This window comes from Petaurus breviceps, unplaced genomic scaffold (genome assembly GCF_028583685.1).
Source record: "Petaurus breviceps papuanus isolate PSGF00001 unplaced genomic scaffold, PetGlider_PUasm1.0 184, whole genome shotgun sequence".
NCBI classification, from domain to species: Eukaryota; Metazoa; Chordata; class Mammalia; order Diprotodontia; family Petauridae; genus Petaurus; species Petaurus breviceps.
Window position 1 is genome coordinate 16,662,352 of NW_027185793.1, and position 7,592 is coordinate 16,669,943.

A 7,592-nucleotide genomic window follows, 5' to 3' on the forward strand; every position below is an offset into this window, starting at 1 on the left:
TTTTGGCAAAGATACTGGAGTAGTTGGGCTGCCAGGTAGCACAGTGAGTAAGAGCACCGGCCCCAGAGTCGGGATGACCTGGGATCAAATCCGGGCTCAGACACTTAGTACCCACCCAGAAACACCTGGCCGTGTAACCTTGAGCAACTTACTTAACCCCAATTGCTTTAAAAAAAAAAAGATTAAAAAGTGGACAGAAACAACTAAGGCCTATCCAACTCATCCAAGATTGCTAGAAGAGACTAAGTTGAACATAGGATTTGTAGCCTAAAAACTGAGACTGTAAATAAACATGAGTGAGCAAGACAAGATACTAAATAAAATGAAGAAATATGATGGGGTAAGAGAAATCCAAATGGTAAAACTAGAAGTCAGTAATCCAACACCAACTTTGATTAGAACCTCAGAGAAAAGATCAACAAGAATGATTGAAAAAAGAAAGAGATAGAAAATGAAATGAGAGTTATAAAGGGAAAATGAAAAGGAGAATAAAAAATAGTTTAAAACAGGAGGTAGAAAATCTTATGCAAGTATAATGGAAATCCCTGAAAAATAGAAAGAAACAAACTGAATTCAGTGACTCTATCAGTGAACAAGAAATATAAAAAAGTCAAAAGATTGAAAAAGTAGAAGAAAATATAAGATATCAACTATCAGAAAAAAAAAAAGTCTCAGCAAACCATGACCAAGAAACCCTCCAAAAAACAAAAACAAAAAACCCCAAACTTGGACAACTATTTGAAGAAAACAAAAAAGAAAATTGTCTATATCTATTAGAATCAGTGGCCAAAATAAAAATAGATGAAATCCTCTAATTACTTTCTTTTTTAAATAAGTTTTTCATTGATATATTTTTTATATCACAATAGTTTCCCCCAATATTCCTCCCACTAATCCTCCTAAAAACCCTCCCCCCTGATAAACAGAATTAAAAAAAATTTCACAACATTTTATTTAAAGTTTTGAGTTACAAATTCTTTCCATCTACCCATCCCTCCTCTTTCCTCCATCCTTCAGATGGTAAGTAATAATAGATTATTTGTCATCTAGAGTATGCATTTCAGCAAAAAAACATTTCTGCCAGTAGAAATATATCTGCCAGTATTTTCTCATACTTTTTATTAAATATGTAGGGAAAGTCCACCTTTGGATGCTAATTTATAGTTTCTGTGACCTCCCTTTTAGTTACTGAAGATTGGAAGTAAAATTCTGGGTTTCTTCTTCTAGAAAATCCACTGATTTGTTTAAAATTCTTCCCTATCACCAGAAGAGTTTTCATTTTTGTGCTTTCTGTTTTATTATTTGGTGAGGGGAGGTAGTTTATTTTACACATACTACCTCACACTCCTGTTCTAGAGATCAAGAAAAAAACTTTAAAAAATTTGGTACCGATTAAGTTTTTTTTCTTTTAAGTTTTTGTTTTGATCTTCCCTGTCACAATAGTAAATTTCTATTGTCAAATTCTTTTGTTGTTGTTGTTTACTCATCTTCCCAGCCTATTTATTGATTTTTAACTTTATGTTAAAGTTGGGTTTTGTGGGATGGCTAGGTGGCTCAGTGAATAGAGCACCAACCCTGAGTCAGGAGGACCTGAGTTCAAATCCTACCTCAGATGCTTGACACACTTACTAGCCATGTGGCTTTGGGCAAGTCATTTAACCCCAATTGTCCTCCAAAAAGCAAAAAATAAAAAATAAAGTTGGATTTTGCTCTGGGGGTGGAAGGGGCACTGTCCCAAGCTTCAGAATTTTCATGCTGCTATTTTCAGATCTAGATCCAGATCTGTAAGTTTTCAGTTCTTCCAAGGCAGTATGATCTAAGGACAGGGGTGGTCATTGTTCTCCTGGTCTGGACTGTGGTCTGTGAATGACCACAAATACTCTCTTCCACCCTGGAACTGTGACTAGGGTCCCTGTATCCAAACCCCCCTTCCCACTCTAGTTTGCTAGTGCGCCTCCTTGCCCTGGGAGTAGTGTAAGATATTGGTCTATTCCCAGTTTATGCTATACCATTTTCCAGTTTTTCCAACAATTTTTTTTTTACCAATAATGAATTCTTATCCCCGAATCTTAAGTCTTTACACTTGTCAAATACAAGATTATTATAATTATTTGCTGTTATAAATTGTGTCTACTCTATTCCATTGATCTACCTTTGTATTTTTATTCATTACCAGATATTTTTATTGCCTTATAATATAGTTTAAGATCTGGTACTGCTAAACCTCCTTATTTTACATTTTTTTCATTAGTTCCTTTGATTTTTTGTTCTTAATGAATTTTGTTATTTTTTTTCTAATTCAGTGAAATAAGTTTTTTTTCTAATTTAATTGTGTTGGCACTGAGTTAGTTTAGGTAAAAGTGCCATTTTTATCATATTGGCCTACCCAGAAACAATTAATATTTCTCCAGTTATTTAAATCTGATTTTATTTGTATGAAAAATTTTTTTTGGTAATTTTGTTTCTGGGTTTGTTTTGGTAGGTGTACTTCCATATATTTTATATTATCTCATTTTAAATGGGGTATCTCTTACTATATCTTTTTTTTTTTTTTTTTGCTTTTTGGTGGGGGGAGGGCCAGCCAATTGGGCTTGGCCAAGGTCACACTGCTAGGTAACTATTAAGTGTCTGAGGTCAGATTTGAACTCAGATCCTCCTGACTCCAGGGCTGGTGCTCTATTCACTGCTCAGCCTAGCCACCCCTACTATCTCTTCTTGCAGGATTTTGTTAATTTAAAAAGGAAAACAGAAAAAAATACATCTGCTATGGGCCATCCACTTTGCTAGGTGCTGGGTAAATGGCACTTATAATTCAAATTGTGGGATAATACTAAAACTATTATTTGATTTTTTTTTTGGAGGGGGAGGGCAGGGCAATTAAAGTTAAGTGACTTGCCCAAGGTTACATGGCTAGTAAGTGTTAAGTATCCGAGGTTGAATTTGAACTCAGGTCCTCCTGACTTCAGGGCTGGTGCTCTATTCACTGCGCCACCTAGCCGCCCCTATTATTTGACTTTCTAGTCTTTTCTATTCACAAGTGAATAAAAGTTTTTCTGATATTCTAGAAACTTTTACACTTGAACATAACAAAATCTCATTCTGAAGATGAAATCAGTTTTAAAAATGGATAGGATATTCAGGAAATGATATAGCAAGGGTTCTCTGCTCCTGCATTCTTCTTGGTGCTTTGCTTATTAGAAGACTGTGTAAATCCTGAGGGAAATGTGTTGACATTTTTATTTACGCCACCCAGAAGCCTTAAAATCTGAACAAATTAAGACTTCATAATGGTTTCATTGCCTTTTAAGGAAAAACTAGACTAGACTGTTGGGTTAAACCTTAGAAAAAGGTGGCATGAGGGGGAAAAAGCCACCTACATGAAAGAAATCCTGGTAAATATTGAACCTTCCATTCTTTGTTGTTGTTGTTGTTTTTAAATCCAGTCAATCTTTTGGCCACACCCTGGTAAAACTGTCTCAGCAGACAGGCTAAACCAGATTGTGGGTAACTGATGGACCTTAAACCTGGTCAGTGAATTAGGGAGATGTCAACCCCAAGCAAGTGAAGACTTCCCCAGTGTAATCAGCAGATGAGAACAATTTGTTCCACTGGTCATGAAGGAGTGTTAGAGCTTGGTCAGACATTGATGAAGCCAAGGTCATCTGCTTCATTGTCTTGCCACTGAACTTTGATGACTCTAGAAGAGAGAGTGAGACTGATGACTTTGTGCAACTCTGTTTCACTTAAATCCAGTTTAGGAGCTGTAATAGTAATGAAATTTTAAGATCCCTTTGTATTGGCAAGCTAACAGGTACTTAGCACTTAGCTTCAAATAAATTATATCAAGCCTCTGTTAAGAAACAGAAGATATGAACCCCTGTTGCTGACATAACAGAAAGGGGCTGAACGGGGAGGAGCTAATATTGTATATAAGGAAAAGCCCCAGCTGGGAGAGTCAGAACTTTGTGGGGCAAGCATCATGGAGGCAGAGCATCCACTGCCAGGGGGAGAGAGAGAGAGAATTTCTCTTAGTGAGCACCTGGAGGCTACTGCTACTGTTGGACTGAAGATTAAACTGAGAATTGAGAAGAACTGAGAAGAGAAATGAGAATGGAGTTGGAGAAAGTGATTTTGATTTTGAGAATGGAGCTTCTGCTGAGATTTTTCTTCTGGGAACTTCTGCTGAGAGATTCCGAGAATCAGCCAGAGCTGCCGAAGACTTCCAAGGGCCAGCCAGAGCTGCCAGAGGAAGCATGACTGTGGTGTCAGTACTTTGTCTGTGGCTCTGTTAAGCTTTGTCTTCCCAGGAACAGAGAGTGTGAAGGACTTGAGATAGACTGGATACTGTGAACTTCAATATAGAACAGGAACTGCACGGAGAGCTGGACAAGGAACTGGGAGCAGCCTGCCTTTGAACCCAAGTGACAGTTTTGTGGTTTCAGGTAGGAGCTGGGACCATGGAAGAGGAACCATGGAAGCTGACAGCCTGCCTAGAGTCAAGATGAAAAGGCCTCTCCTTGGGTATTTAATGCTGCCTGATGAAATTGTAACTTACTTGTAACCTAGGGGTGTATGGCCTTGGTACTTTCCACTACCCCTTAAGAGGGTACTGAGTAGTAACTGATGAAATTGTAACTTAATGGTACCCTATGTGTGGAGGACTTTGACTTTTGTACTTTGTGATTGAATTAAGGACTTTGTGATTGACTAAATGAATGTACTTTGGTTAAAACTATGTAACCACTCTGGTGAAAACTACATGGCCATTTTAGTGTTAAGTTGTTGAGTTGTGACATGGTGAATGCTGTACCTTGATTTCCTGTGAATGTTTTGCCTTAATTTACTGCTGAATAAATAGAGAATTCACTCTACTATGTAATCAGAACCTTGAAGCTGTTCACAGCAGCAGTCCTCTGAAAGCTGCTCTGCTTGGTTTTACAGGAACCAGTCAAGATATCACTCTGTGATGTCATTGGTCCTTTTCAAAACAGTCGCCTTTTTATTTGTAACTAACCCTTATTAATTGCAGGGATTTTGTTAGCTCAAGGAAAGTATTCTGGGATTCATGAATTTCCATTCATTTAAAAATTAAGCATATATACAATTATAAGTTATTAATACTCAGTATATCTACCATTTGCATGACACTTAAAAGTTGGCAAGACGCTTTACATATATTATCTTATTTGATTCTCATAAGATGCTGGTGAAGTAGGTGCTATTGCTACCTGTCAATAGAGTATTGAGGCTTATTTTATAAGGATTTCTTTCTACAGAAACACATATTTCATGTGTGACTGATGTCAGAGTGAGAAGGGGAAATAATTTCAGTACAATCCACAAGGAAATTTATCATTTCAAAAGAATAGAATATATGTTAAACACACCGGATTTTAAAGTGATCAATTAAAAGACTAATTTTTAAAAGTGAATTTGGAGTGTGGTCTTTGTGAAGATATGCTGATCTTAAGTCTGAGCTTTCTGTTTTTGTCTTTAAAAGGAAAGTCCTTGGGAAGATTTAATAATAATGTAGTCTGCAGACAATCCACCTTCCAAAACATGGTTTTAAATATAGTCCTTATATTTGTATTCAGTTCAGAAGATAACTATTGGATTTCAGGAAGGCTGACATGAAATGTTATTGCCATGTCCTGGGCTTTTTTTTCCTCTGTCAAAAGCTTTTGTTATGGCTCTGCTGGATAACTGCCATATCTGCTTACAGCACCTACAGGCTATATGTGGTGTGATCAGAATCTTTTAACATCCTGATTCAAGAAAGCCTTGGAAGGCCATCAACATGATCCAATAAAAAAACCACCTGCACAAATCAAACCTTAGATCACTAAAGGGTTTCATTTTCTCCACTGTAAGTGGACCCTTTTTTGTGCTTGTTTATTTCCTTCAGCAGAAGAATCCTGCATGATGGGCTGAGGCCAGAAACCCCAGCTGAGGCGGAGTTTCAGTGGACTTGTCCATTGTTCGTCTAATGAAAGTTTTACATCACCACTGCCTGTCTGTGCCTTTAAGAGATCACTTTCTTCTCTGGACCACTTCACAAATACTTGAAGCAGGCCTGAATTGTCTCCTCTTTTATCTTTTTCCTTCCCTTCCCCCCTTTCTTCTCACCCGTTAATAACAGAAGGCATTTGACAAAAACTCAGACTAAAATGGGAATTGACGTTAATAAATATGTCTGAGTCAGGGAAATTGAGTTTGGCTACGTAATGGATTTGCTAGCAAAGGGCAAGGTAAGGAAAACGGGGTTAGCATGACCATTCTGGGGATGGGGGGCACATGCATATCATCTGGGGAGTCTCCCCCTCATTCCTTTCCCCTTTGATTTTCCCTGCAATCATGGGTCCCCTACTCTGCCCACACTAACTTAGGATTTAGTTGTATGTTTCTATAAAACACAGCATTTTGTGTGATAGAAAGTGAGATAGGACTCTTGGGTTTTCTCTGAACATCAGAATGCAAAGTAGCTGGTTTTTATTTATTTGTGCAGTACTTGAGAAACTGAGAAAGGTTAGGGCCACGTTTGTATGTAAATTTGCTGCTGATTGGGAGGGAGAGAGGCTTCAGGGGAGTCAGAGGCGAATAAGTCTGCTTTTCAGCCTGGCTAGGTTTTCTGGGAGTGAAACATTAGGAAGAACAGTTGAAGCTGTTACCCACCCTGCTTGCTATTTTAAACCTACTTGAACAACCCTAGGGTCTGTGAAATCTTGGGTAGAGTTACACTTTTACAAGCATATAGTTTGCCCCACAAGGGTGTGGCTCACAGAGGGCCATGTTTATGTTCCATATTCCAAAGGTTCTCTTTTTGTCGGTACCTTTTACCCCTAAGTCATTGAGCTTTATCAACTTCTATCTAGACCTTAGACTTGATTCCTCAGAATGGAATATTTTAAAGTGCTTTATATAGAAGAGTTGGAGTTCCAGGACCCTGCATATGGTAAGGGGTCTTTCTTTACCCCCTAGACCTGATAGTGGTTTTGGTGTAAGAATCCACTTGGGGATACCGACCACACCCTTAGGACACTAGGAAGTATGCTTTCAGCTATTCTGGCAGAATGCCTGTGAAGCCCAAGTGCCCCTGACAGGTGTTTCTGAGAGAACCTCAGCACCACTTTACATTAGTGTAAGTGGTCAAGTAATGCTCATAAGTGGTTTGTAGAAAAGTGTCTATAAATGCTGCCTATAGAACTGTGTGCATATTAATGATGTCAAAACTAGGTTCTTCAGGTCCCCTATGGAAAGGGGCCTTGGGGACTTCTGAGCTGCAAGAAGGCTGAAAATACAGGAAAAATACAGGTACTATACAGAAATACAGGGAAAATTAAATTTCCATTTTTGACCAGAACACAGAGAAAAAACAATTATGCAGAAGAGTTCCCTTTGCTAGGTTCTCAGAGAACTGCATCCATTTGATACCTTGACTTGGCTAGGCCCTGAAACTGCAATTCTCTTTGGATTTAAAGTTGTTTAGAGCCATGTGGGAAGTGGGATATGTGTGTGTGTGAGAGAGAGACAGAGAGACAGAAAGACAGAGAGAGAGAGAGAGAGAGAGAGAGAGAGAGAGAGAGAGAGAGAGA